The sequence below is a fragment of the Oncorhynchus clarkii genome, chromosome 2 (assembly GCF_045791955.1).
Source record: "Oncorhynchus clarkii lewisi isolate Uvic-CL-2024 chromosome 2, UVic_Ocla_1.0, whole genome shotgun sequence".
Taxonomy (NCBI): domain Eukaryota; kingdom Metazoa; phylum Chordata; class Actinopteri; order Salmoniformes; family Salmonidae; genus Oncorhynchus; species Oncorhynchus clarkii.
Window position 1 is genome coordinate 68,575,168 of NC_092148.1, and position 14,047 is coordinate 68,589,214.

Here is a 14,047-nt window from a genome sequence, read left to right on the forward strand (position 1 = left end):
CTTAAAACATTAAAGTCCCTCTTTTCTCTCTCTTCTTTATTGCCATGTTATAACCAGCAGCACACAGGAATACTGACCATATTTTGCTTTGCTTATGAGGGATTTGCATTCAGAAATGCAAGCTGCCTCACTTTCGAGGGGCTGATGCGGTTTCTTCTCTCAGTAATTGTTTTTCACGTTTTTGAGAAGACCCCCTCAGAGGGAACGGATGTGGCCACAATGCAGAGTCTTCCCGTCATGACTTTAGTAAGCCGTGGGTAGACAGAGGCCTTGTTCTTCCACCAGCTCAGAGGATCTGCAGATCTTTGGAGTGGCTCCTCCAAATAGGATCGGACCTCCATTATGGCATCTGATAAAGGGATTCCTTCATGCTGCATCCCCAGTTGCTCTCTCGTCAAACAGCATCCATTCGTTATTTGAATTAGTTAATTCTATTCTTTTAAATCTTTTGATTATTCATATCTTTATTTTTTTATTTTTTTATAAATAGATTCGGCTCTTCTGATATGCGAGCCGGCTCTTAGAGCCGAGTCGTTCGCGAACGACCCATCACTACAACGAGCTACATAACCCGTTATGCATGCCGTGGTTATATGAGCGCTCTAATTTTTATCCAAACAAAGCCCATTGTATTTGCCTTGAATAGTTCAATTAAGCCTGGCTGGCGCGCGACCCACGTGACACCTTCGAGAGCTGGTGTAATATGGAACGCCAAAAAAGATACGCGTCAAATAACACAGCTCTATTATAGAATGTTGTGTGTTCTGAACGTGTACGTGTAAACCAAGCGCCACCACTATTATCAGTAGCCACAGCCGGTGAAATCGTGCCTACATCAGAATGGGGGCGCTGATGGTTAGCGAATTTAAACAACGAGCTTACATAACCCATTATGCATGCCGTGGTTATATGTGCACTCTAATTTTTATCCAAACAAAGCTCCTTTTATTTTGCCTTGAATAGTTCAATTAAACCTGGCTGACACGTGACCACCTTCGAGAGCTGGTGTAATATGGAACGCCAAAAAATATACACGTCAAATAACACAGCTCTACTATAGAATGTTGTGTGTTCTGAATTTGTACGTGTAAACCAAGCGCCACACTACTATCAGTAACACTGTCAAAGCTGTACAAAAAATGTCTGCAAACAAGTAAACACCGGCCACGAACGATGTGTTTGCAATACCGCGTTGGTATTGATTTGATTTGGTAATAAAGCATTATTTGTTCGACCGCAACTCCTGGGTTAGCTAGCTAGCTTTAGTTTGGTACCTAGCTAGCACCAATAGAACCAGACTGAAAACAATGACCAGTAGAAACTGCAGTCCTTCTCATTATTCTTGCAATGATGTAGGAATCCATGTGAGTAAGTATTAGCTAGGTAGCAACTTGTTGTTTGCCTATTGAAATTGAACTCCTGTTCATGAAAATAAATAGCTAGCCAGCTACTTATTAACCCCGTTGCCTAAATATAACGTTATAAGCAGCCAGCTAGCTTCATCTGGCTTGTGAGGCTCGACCGGACCGGGTTATGTGTTGTGAGACTAGCCACAATAAGGATTAGGCACAATAGTGTAATTTGCGGATTCCCTTCAAAATACAAGTAAAAGTGTTGCAGAAGGTTACAATTGGTGGAATCATGACATATTTAGACTAGATCATGTTAAACCAGATTGGAATGTGAAGCAATGAAATGGGTAATCAATCTACTCTGTGACACCCACAGAACACAACTGTGAAGAGTTTACGCAAATATTAGCATTGTAGTTCTTATCGCGGGACTGTGACTGTGAAAGCACATCTCCAGTCAGCATATTGTGTGTATTGACATTCATATTGCACTCTACAGCTTTACCTAAGGATTGGGGATCAATGAAATGGGGTATCAGTCTACTCAATACCCAAGATATGTTTTCCCAACGTCCTCCTCAGAGTTATCAGACTCCAAAACATCCATTTTTTTATTTTTTTTTACTCGGGAATAGTGTTCAATACACATAGGTTGACAATAAATGTGGCTCTATTCACAGTTGTTTCAGAGTCCCGCAATAACTACGACACTAATGATCTCTGGGTGTCACTGAGTAGACTGATACCCCATGTCATTGATCCACAATCCATAGGTAAGGCTGTACAGTGAAATATGTATGGCCCCAATGCAATTCTAAAGTATAATACATCCAGTGTGATTTCAACAGATTTTTGCCAAATTAACAAATTATTGTCTTTTGTTGATTTTATATAAAAACATTCCAACCTCGTTTAGCATGATCTATTCAATTATGGCATATTATTTGTATTAATTTGCGTCACTGTCAAATACATACTTTTATTTTGAAGGCTAACCGCAAAGTCCACTATTGTGGCCAATCCTTATTGTGGCTAGCTTCACATAGATGGGTCCGATCACCATTAATCAAATAAGAACTGTTTTTACAAATTACGGTTATTTTAGATGATGACACCTAGCTAGCTAGCTAGCAACTGAAACAGATTATGTCGTTTTGCAATGTTTTTGGGGAAGAACAGTATTGCTGTAACAGTATCTGTAACAGTATTGCTTCCATACCTCTCCTCGCCCCTACCTGGGCTCAAACCAGGGGCCCTCTGCACACATCAACAACTGTCACCCCTGAAGCATTGTTACCTATCGCTCCACAAAGGTAAAAAGGTACAAATCTGTCGTTCAGCCCTTGAACAAGGCAGTTATCCCACTGTTCCTAGGCCGTCATTGAAAATAAGAATTTGTTCTTAACTGACTTGCCGAGTTAAATAAAGGTTTGAAAAAATACTAAATAAATAAATAAAAAAGCAGCGGCCCTTGCAGAGCAAGGGAAACAACTACTTCAAGGTCTCAGAGTGAGTGACGTCACCGATTGAAAAGCTATAAGTAGCTAGGCCTTTCACACCGGTTACACATCCGTGAACTTGCTAGCTTTTTTTATGACTAGCACTGTAGGTGCGCGAGACAACTTTACCAGCATCATAGCATACTTATCGATGAATCGTTGTGACATACGAAATATGAGTGATAGTTATTACACATTGATTACACTATGTAAAACGTTTATGAACGCATTAAATTATTATGTGACGTGGAGTCATATTCAGATCCTGATTGGTCAAGAAGCTTATTTGACACGTCAGATAGTGTTTTTTGACACGCAAAGACCCAAACGGCGTTCCATAGCTAGAAGGGATCCAGCATTTGTCAAATTAAAGTCAATAATTGACTTTTTTTGTAACAGGTTAGGATCATTTATGTAGCAGGTTAGGAAAATGAACATAGCAATTTTATGTATAAATTAGCCTCTAAAATATATACAAACAAACCATAAACGTCAACATTTTTGTTTTTTCTTGGAAAGCTGTGAGTGCTATTATATGACACAATATCAGTACTTGTTGCATTTACAACTTGTCTAAATCCTATCATCAACTGATTTCAGTGGAATGTTGGCATATTGTCAGTGAATGGCTAGCAAACAAACATTGCAGATAAATTATTCTAATTCCTTTTTTATACAACATCTTATCACATCACTGGCAAACCATGGTTGGCCAACTCCCTGACCAAAATAGCTGACCTTTATCCCATCATAAGAATTCTATGGTCCCTATCTAAACAGCTAATCCTAACCTTAACTCCTACACTAACCCCAAACTTAACCCTTACCTAACCTTTACCTTAACCATTTTACATTTCAACTTCAATGGGGTGATGTCAGAGTTGGAGGTCTCAGGATCCCAAATACTAAGGACCAATTTGTATTTATTTTAGTATTTTTTATTTAACTAGTCAAGTCAGTTAAGAACAATTTCTTATTTACAATGACAGCCTACCAAAAAGCAAAAGGCCTCCTGCGGGGATGGGGGCTGGAATGAAAAAATATATATAGGACAAAACATACATCACGACAAGAGAGACCTAAGACAACAACATAACATGGCAGCAACACATGACAACACAGCATGGTAGTAACACAACATGGCAGCAGCACAACATGGTAGCAGCACAACATGGTAGTGTGACACACAAAATGTATGGTCACATTTGTGTTTATGATGTGTTTCTTTGTTTTGGGAAAGGATGCTTTTACTGAAATGTCAGTCCTCCAAGGTTTCGCCATTGCGAGGCATTTATACAACTGTTGGCCAGTAGATGGCAGTGAAACATGTTCGCTTTGCAGTGGGACTATATGTGATTCTGCACCTGTGTGTTCTTCTAATTAAGAGAACTGTTGAAAGAGAATCCATGCACTCCTGTTTCATCATTTCTCCTGTAATACAGGACAGTGAAGTGCAAAAATACACTGCAAAAATACACAAAATATACTGAATACCACAATATAGTTTTGTAACTTGCCTGTTGAAGTGAATGTAATGGTTTTGAACTACATGGTAATTGTATAACTTCGTACTGGACAGAAAACGAATGTCAAGCGTTAAATGAAATGATAGCAGTGCATTCCTTTTATCAACAAAAAACGAATTGTTAACTCCTGAACATTTTTATTTTTGAAAAAGACACTCCTGACAATATCCTAAGAGTTTAGAGAATTTAATGTTGTAGATATGCTAGCTTGTTCAGTCATTTTCCAATAATTAGCATTAATGTCAGTTGCAATAGTTTGGCCTTTTCCGTTAGCCCTTCTTACACTGGGTGACTGTATTTTGAGCATGGGTATAAAGTAACTTCTAATGAGTTATACCAGTCTTTAAAGACTCATGTTTAATAGTCTCCTATGGGGCTTTAGCGGGCAACAGTCAACTACATAATTATAACCTAAACAGGTGAATTAAAGTTAAGAGTAAATGTGTTTGGGGTATGAATGTAAAGAATTTTAGGATGTGAATTGGATTGGAATTTAATATTTTTTATATGTGAAGAAGCTCGTCAAAGGTAAGGCATGTTTTATATTTTATTTCTGCGTTTTGTGTAGCGCCTGCAGGGTTGAAATATGCTACTCTCTTTGTTTATTGTTGTGCTATCATCAGATAATAGCTTCTTATGCTTTTGCCAAAAAGCCTTTTTAAAATCTGACATGTTGGCTGGATTCACAACGAGTGTAGCTTTAATTTAGTATCTTACGTGTGTGATTTAATGAAAGTTAGATTTTTATATCATGTTATTTGAATTTGCCGCGCTGCATTTTCCCTGGCTTTTGGCCAAGTGGGACGCAATCGTCCCCTATGCATTAAGGAGTTAAGGCAGCTCCAAAATGCAGGTGTTTTAGCCTAGCTAAATGCTTTCTGTGGTGGTGAGGCAGCCTGTGGAAAATACGGAGCGTAGGGGTTGGTAATGTTCTCCAGTTGAGCCGTGATCAACAGTGTTCTCTCACTCATGGGGACACTACGTCACCGCAAAGTCTACAGGTAGAGCTCGAAAATTCAAGACTGTCATAGATTAGAAGTGCCCATCAAGAAGGCTTAAGGTCATTGGCCACAGATAAAATTACGTCAAATCACTTTATATCTACCGTAGCTTTGATTGGACTGTTCATGTCAAAATCATACTTTCATAATCTTAGCTATCAAGCTAGACAAGCAGTCATCATCATGCATTAAGTCGGCAATCTACTATCAAATCCTTTTCAATCCTTGTCATGTGAAGAGAAATTATAGATAAAACATATCGGTGCTCATCAGCCATTGGACATAAACATTACACAACAAGTTGGAAACCGCAAATTCAACAATAAGTGCTAAGGCGCCACTGCAACCCCGGTTTCGATCCCAGGCTGTGTCTGTGACCGGGAGACCCATGAGGCAACGCACAATTGGCCCAGCATCGTCCGGGTTAGAGGAAGGTTTGGCCGGCCGCGATGTCCTTGTCTCATCATGCTCTAGCGACTCCTTGTGACGGGCCGGGTGCCTGCAAGCTGACTCGGTCGTCAGGTCGACAGTGTTTCCTCCGACACAGTGGTGCGGCTGGCTTCCAGGTTAAGCGACCAGTGTGTCAAGAAGCATTGTGGCTTGGCTCTCGTCCTTCGCAGAGTCCGTAGGGGAGTTGCAGCGATGAGAGAAGATCGTATCTACCAATTGGATATCATGAAAAAGGTGGTAACACCATGGGCTAAAAACGTTTGAATCCATTGGCCAATCTGTCAATCCAGCATGACTTCTGCCGCGTTCAAAACAACTGGAAACTCATAACTGGGCAATCTCAGACTTCAGTGAGTGCAAGACAACGGGAAATTTCAAGACAAGTGGGTAAAACTAGCTCTGACTGGGAAAATACGGATAATTATTTTGAATGGTTATCCAAATCAGAATTCCTAGTTGGGATTTCGGGCTTATTTCTAGATCCCACAAGAAGTACCGCCGCGCCACCTTTCTGTTCAAGTGAATACAGCACAACAATGTGAGTCCAAATATGCCAGGGAGATACAGTGGGGCAAAAAAGTATTTAGTCAGCCTCCAATTGTGCAAGTTCTCCCACTTAAAAAGATGAGAGAGGCCTGTAATTCATCATAGGTACACTTCAACTAAGACAGACAAAATGAGAAGAAAAAAAATCCAGAAAATCACATTGTAGGATTTTTTATGAATTTATTTGCAAATTATGGTGGAAAATAAGTATTTGGTCAATAACAAAAGTTTATCTCAATACTTTGTTATATACCCTTTGTTGGCAATGACAGAGGTCAAATGTTTTCTGTAGGTCTTCACAAGGTTTTCACACACTGTTGCTGGTATTTTGGCCCATTCCTCCATGCAGATCTCCTCTAGAGCAGTGATGTTTTGGGGCTGTTGCTGGGCAACAGGGACTTTCAACTCCCTCCAAAGATTTTCTATGGGGTTGAGATCTGGAGACTGGCTAGGCCACTCCAGGACCTTGAAAGGCTTCTTACGAAGCCACTCTTTCGTTGCCCGGGCGGTGTGTTTGGGATCATTGTCATGCTGAAAGACCCAGCCACCTTTCATCTTCAATGCCCGTGCTGATGGAAAGAGGTTTTCACTCAAAATCTCACGATACACGGCCCCATTCATTCTTTCCTTTACACGGATCAGTCGTCCTGGTCCCTTTGCAGAAAAACAGCCCCAAAGCATGATGTTTCCACCCCCATGCTTCACAGTAGGTATGGTGTTCTTTGGATGCAACTCAGCATTCTTTGTCCTCCAAACACGACGAGTTGAGTTTTTACCAAAAAGTTATATTTTGGTTTCATCTGACCATATGACATTCTCCCAATCTTCTTCTCTCTAGCAAACTTCAGACGGGCCTGGACATGTACTGGCTTAAGCAGGGGGACACGTCTGGCACTGCAGGATTTAAGTCCCTGGCGGCATAGTGTGTTACTGATGGTAGGCTTTGTTACTTTGGTCCCAGCTCTCTGCAGGTCATTCACTAGGTCCCCCCGTGTGGTTCTGGAATTTTTGCTCACCGTTCTTGTGATCATTTTGAACCCACGGGGTGAGATCTTGCGTGGAGCCCCAGATCGAGGGAGATTGTCAGTGGTCTTGTATGTCTTCCATTTCCTAATAATTGCTCCCACAGTTGATTTCTTCAAACCAAGCTGCTTACCTATTGCAGATTCAGTCTTCCCAGCCTGGTGCAGGTCTACAATTTTGTTTCTGGTGTCCTTTGACAGCTCTTTGGTCTTGGCCATAGTGTAGTTTGGAGTGTGACTGTTTGAGCTGGTGGACAGGTGTCTTTTATACTGATAACAAGTTCAAACAGGTGCTATTAATACAGGTAACGAGTGGAGGACAGAGGAGCCTCTTAAAGAAGAAGTTACAGGTCTGTGAGAGCCAGAAATATTGCTTGTTTGTAGGTGACCAAATACTTATTTTCCACCATAATTTGCAAATAAATTAATAAAAAATCCTACAATGTGATTTTCTGGATTTTTTTTCTCATTTTGTCTGTCAGATTGGAAGTGTACCTATAATGAAAGTGACAGGCCTCTCTCATCTTTTTAAGTGGGAGAACTTGCACAATTGGTGGCTGACTAAATATTTTTTGCCCCACTGTATGTATACTGTAGCCAAGAAAGTAATACTAACTGTATGTTGTATAGTAAGCGGTTAGTAGCCCATGTTTCTCACCCTAATAATTTGGTTATTTCCTCCCTCATAACTTAGCCTACTGTTCTGACTTGATGGTGCACATGTAGCCTATAGCCTGTTTTAGAGAAATGAAATAATTGATTATTGTAAGAACTTTCATTGTTTATATGTCCTCTTTCTTTATCCTACGTTTCTAGCTTGGTATATAGGGAGATTACTGTAAGAACGGCCCGTGTTCGGAATTCTGTCGCTGTACAATTCAAAAGTGCTGAACAAATAGTTTTATTGACTATGTCCGTCTTAGCTCACTCATTAATAATGTCTTAATCAAAATTACGGAATGCCTCTTATCTGCTCGTCATTCTCTTATGACATAATTTGTACATCTCAATTGTCAGAAGAAACCACATTTGTTTAAGTCAACCATATCAGCTATGTTTTTTTTAAAGGCAGTAAATGAGGCTGAATGAACTGTTTTGCTGCCAGACAAGGCTCCGCTGATAGACAGGTGTAAGGATTCACTCTATGGTGCTGAAAAGAAAGCTCTGCTGTTGGGACAGCTTTATATAGGCCCTAACAGTTTTTGGACACCGTTTGGCACCGTTATAGTGCAATGAATGTATTGGTTAGTGTTGTGTTGTGTTGTGTAGTGTAGTGGCTTTGCTGGCATGCATCCCCCATTTTTTTTATTTTTTTTTGTCCCACCAAGATTTACATGTTAAAATCGCCACTGAAGGTTAGACTTTTTGTCCTGTTTACCCATCTTCATTCACTTTGACCACTTTCCCAACAACTGAGACAAAAAGTGAATGATATCTTCCTCCACTTCTCTGCTTTTCAACTCTGAACTCAGAACCAAAATATATTATACCAATCAAACAATACAGCTGTTTATCTAGACATTTCCTCTAATGGGACAAGGTAGCACGTCCGGTGAACAGGTCAGGGTTCCATAGCCGCAGGCTGAACAGTTAAAACTGGAGCTGCAGCATGACCACGTGGACAGCAAGGAGTCATCAGCCCAGGTAGTCCTGAGGTATGGTCCCAGGGCTCAGGTACTCTGGGGGAGAGAGCGAGAGCATACTTAAATTCACACAGGACACCGGATAAGACAGGAGAAATACTCCAGATATAACAGACTGATCCTAGCCCCCTGACAAACTATTGCAGCATGAATACTGGAGGCTGAGACAGGAGGGGTCGGGAGACACTGTGCACCGTCCGACGATAACCCCAGACAGGACCAACCAGGAAGGATATAACCCCACCCACTTTGCCAAAGCACAGCCCTCACACCACTAGAGGGATATCTTCGAACCACCAACGTACTACCCTGAGACAAGGCTGAGTATAGCCCACAAAGATCTCCCCCACGGAATAAACCCTTGGGGGACGCCAACATGATTGTCTACTTATTTACTATTCAAATCTGGTGGCTGAACAAAAATATATATTGCCGATAAAAAGTTAACTTTTAGTAACTGCATGAACAACTGCCATTTTGAGCATTCTCACAACAAATCAGACAAAAACTTAGAGCGTATGCAATCTTCCTCTTCTTCTCTGTTTATCAAATATGAAAGTGGATTAGGAATAGCTTCTTCCAATCAATAGGTAGAGCTGTTTTAATAACTCATCGAATCCTTTCTTTAAATATTTGTTTCAGACTGAACAGCTAGAGCTAAGATTTCAAATGCTTCCCCAGTCTGGACGAACTGGAATGATACAGAAAATATTTCTAAAGCTCACTAGTCATCCTCCTTCTCAGGATCGTGCTCTGTGCTCTAAATAATTCAACTGGCTAGTTTGCCTGTCTGGAATAGAAGGTTGATCCTGCTGCTCTGATTGGATAAAGCAAAGCTGTCTCGTTCACTTGCTTCATAATTCACCCGAAACTGAAAGTGAGATGAGAAGTTTTTCACACCCAACAATTGTATTTTAGACTCTGACCACAACCACACTCTTAGAAAAAAAGGTTCTGGATAGAACCAAAAATGGTTATTTTGCCTGCTTTAACAGGGACCAAGGTAAGACCCAGATGCAGACCGTGTCGAAGTAACAATGTTCATTACAGCAACATGGGCAAAGGTACATTACGGCAGGCAGGCTCAGGTCAGGCAGAGGTCAGTAATCCAGAGGTGGGGCAAAGGTACAGTACGGCAGGCAGGATCACTCAGGGGCAGGCAGAGTGGTCAGGCAGGTGGGTACAGGGTCAGGACAACAAGGGTCAAAAACCAGAAGATGAGAAAAGAGACTAGGGAAAAGCAGGCGCTGACACAACAATGCTGGCTGGCTTGACAAACACGATGAACTGGCAACAAACAAACAGAACACAGGTATAAATGCACAAGGGATAATGGGGAAGATGGGTGACACTTGGAGAGGGGTGGAGACAATCTCAAAGACAGGTGAAACAAACCTTTTTGTATGGTTCTTTGATCAGAACCCCAGGGGTTCTTCTTCACTGAATCAAAATAGGTTCCATATTGGACCCTTGGGTTCCATATAGGGTTCTATATGGAACCAATTTCTTAACCCTAAGAAGCAAGCATATAACCCATATAACACTTTTTGGTTCTTTCCAGAAACTTGTTTTCTAAGAGTGCACACAACTACTGAACACAATCAGACAATTATTTACAACATAACTACTGAATCACACAACTGCTGACCACAACCACTAACCTTAACAACACAATTACAGACCATGAATACTGACCACAACAACTAATCACAACTATCGAACACAACTCCTGACCACAACCACACAACTACCGAGCCACACAACTCATGACCAAAACTCCACAACTCCACAACTACAGACCATAACTCCTGACCGCAACCACACAACTCCTGAACACTACTGCCTGCAACTATTGACCACAACTCCTGACAAAAACAATACAACCACTGACCATAACTACTGAACCATACACATACTTAAAACTACTGAACACAACTACTGACCACAGCCAGACAATTATTTACAACATAACTACTGAACCACACAACTACTGACCAGAACCTCACAACTACTGACCACAAAACTACTGGCCACAACAACACCACAGACCACAACTACTAATCACAATTACTGACCACAACCACTGACCACAAAACTACTGTCTACTACTGACCACAACCGCACAACAACAAATAGAGACCAAATATACTGACCACAAATACTGAACACAACTCCTGGCCGTAACTGCAGCTACTGAACCACAACTACTGACTGCAACCACACAACTACTGACCACAACCACACAACTACCGAACCACACAAGTAATGACCAAAACTACACAACTACTTCTACTGAACACAACTCCTGACTACAACCACACAACTACTGACCACAAAACTACTGAACCGTACACATTCTTACCAAAAAGACTGACTACTGACCACAACTACACAACTACTGACTAAGACTACTGCTCATAATACCACAACTACTGACCTCACAACTCCTGAGCCACACAACTAATGACCACAACTACACAACTACTGACCACACAACTGAACCAAACACGTACATACATACTAAAACTACTGACCACACCACAACTACAACTAGAGACCATAACTACTTACCACAAATCCTGATCACAACCACAAAACTACTGACCACCACTACTGAACCACAACCACACAACTACTGACCACAACCACACAACTACTGACCACAACTCCTGACCACAACCCTACTGAAACATAACTACTGAACCACACTACTACAATTACTGACCACATCCACACAACTACTGAACCACACAACTACTGAACCACAACCAACTAACCACACAGATACTGAACCACACAACTACAATTACTGACCACATCCACATAACTATTGACCACACCTAACCAACTACTGACCACACAACAACACAACGAGAGAGCATAACAACTGAGAACAACTCCTGACCAGTTGTCATGGAAAATATTAATGTTGTTTCCAACTACCAATCAGCTACTGCGCTGGCTGCATACTTAGCGTTGGGACTGCCGAAAGGCCAGTCTCTTTGGCAAATGACAGGAGTGATAAGGAGTGGAATGTTAGCTAAAACAACTGGTACACATACTAGTCTTCAATTATTTAAGCTTTAAAACATGCAGGTTGCTTGGAATAGGTTGCTTGTACAGTATATATATACCTTTTGATACCACATGCTCTTTGAACTATAACCATTTAAAATCTTCATAAAAGCTCCAGAGGCTTGAATGGAAAACGTTTGGATCCGCCACTGCTCTTGAACCATTAAAGCTACAAACACCAAACCAACATTGACATGTACCGACGAACTCAACTTAGATTGCTTGTAAAAAAGATTGTAGTTACTTTTGTACTTTTTGAACTATAACTGTTTTATATTTGTATTAAAGCTCCCTAGACTAAAGGTAAAACATTTATTTGCCACTGCTCTTGATCTGTTTCAACTACAAACACCAACCCAAATGTGCAGAATGTCTCAACACAGCTTTTTTCTACCATTCATAATTCATGAACTTTAAAGCTTGTTGTATCCCCATTCATTTCAATGGCGGAATGCAGGCTTCAACATTCTAAACTGAAATCACAGCCCAAAACTTTAAGATTTATAAGGGCACAAGGTGAGACCCAAATGCAGACACAGGAGGCAGATGGTCATGCAGGTGGGCTCAGAGTCAGGACAGGCAAGGGTCAAAATCAGGAGGGCGAGAAAAAAGAGACTAGGAAAGTAGGAACTGAGAAATAAAAAAGGCTGGTTGACTTGACAAACAAGACGAACTGGCACAGAGAGACAGGAAACAGGGATAAACACACCAGGGAAAATAAGCAACACCTGGAGGGGGTGGAGTTAAGCACAAGGACAGGTGAAACAGATCAGGGCGTGACAAGATTGTTCAAACTAAAGCATTTTGAGAGCGTAAACACATTCTATGGCTTATGATGCTACAGTACACACTATAATATTTCCACACCTACAAACCATCCCAGAATAGGTCACTATACTTTAACTAGCCCGTAGCCTATGAAAACCCTATTACTACTACTACTACTACTACCATTACTACTGCCATCACTACCACTACCACTACTACTATTTCACAACCATAAATACTTCAAAACTAGCAAGCACCCAAATTTACTTCAGAAAATGACTTTTTTCTAGTTCTTTATTACGTTTCTATCCTCGATCATTCTCAACGTGTTGTTTTCGCATAGTTGAAACAGCAATGTGTTTTAAGAGTATTTTATTTGTTCATATGGCTGCTACAGTGCGCTTTGCAGCAGAGGGCACAATCCTCGTTATCAGGTATGATCTGAATCGTAGTATCTCTTGTGCATGCAAATGGGTTTCTGCCTTTATGACACACACACACACACACACACACACACACACATTTGGACACTGCCCCACTGTTTGGACAAGTCATCCCCTGTCAAACCTGACTCAGCAACCATACAGGCAGACAATGTGTGTGTGTCTGCGTGCGTGCGTGTGCGTACATGGTGTGTGTGCGTGTAGCTGTGTATGTGAGTATGTTGTTTTTGTGTTCCCGAGTGTCGGTGATCCTGTGCAAGTCTGTGTGTGTATATCCTCCTGTGTTTAAGTGTGTGTAGGGGGTTTGTATAGCCAGTGTGAGGCGTGCCCAATACTCGTTTGCCATGCCCAACGCTGAGATCATGTGTTTGGTCAGTCATTGTTCCACTCCGGACCCCTTTAGTTCTGGCTGGTTGGTGCCTTCCTGTGCGGTCATCACACCGGGTGTCAGTCGGCTCTGGTGTGGCTTTCCTAACCCACTACAGCACATTTGGCCACCTGTTGTCAGAAACCGGAAGGATTGTGTTGAGTCTCGGAGCTTTAGCTCAGTGGACTAACAGTTTTAAATGTGGTACAGAACACCCCTGGTTGAATGCCCGGTTAGTATTTTACCCCAGCTAACTATCCAATACTCTGTGACCCTTCACCTCCAGTCTGACCTATTGTGAGCAGGTCCTAGTGACTGTTATTGATCCATCATTCATCAGTTGTTGGTCCTCTCT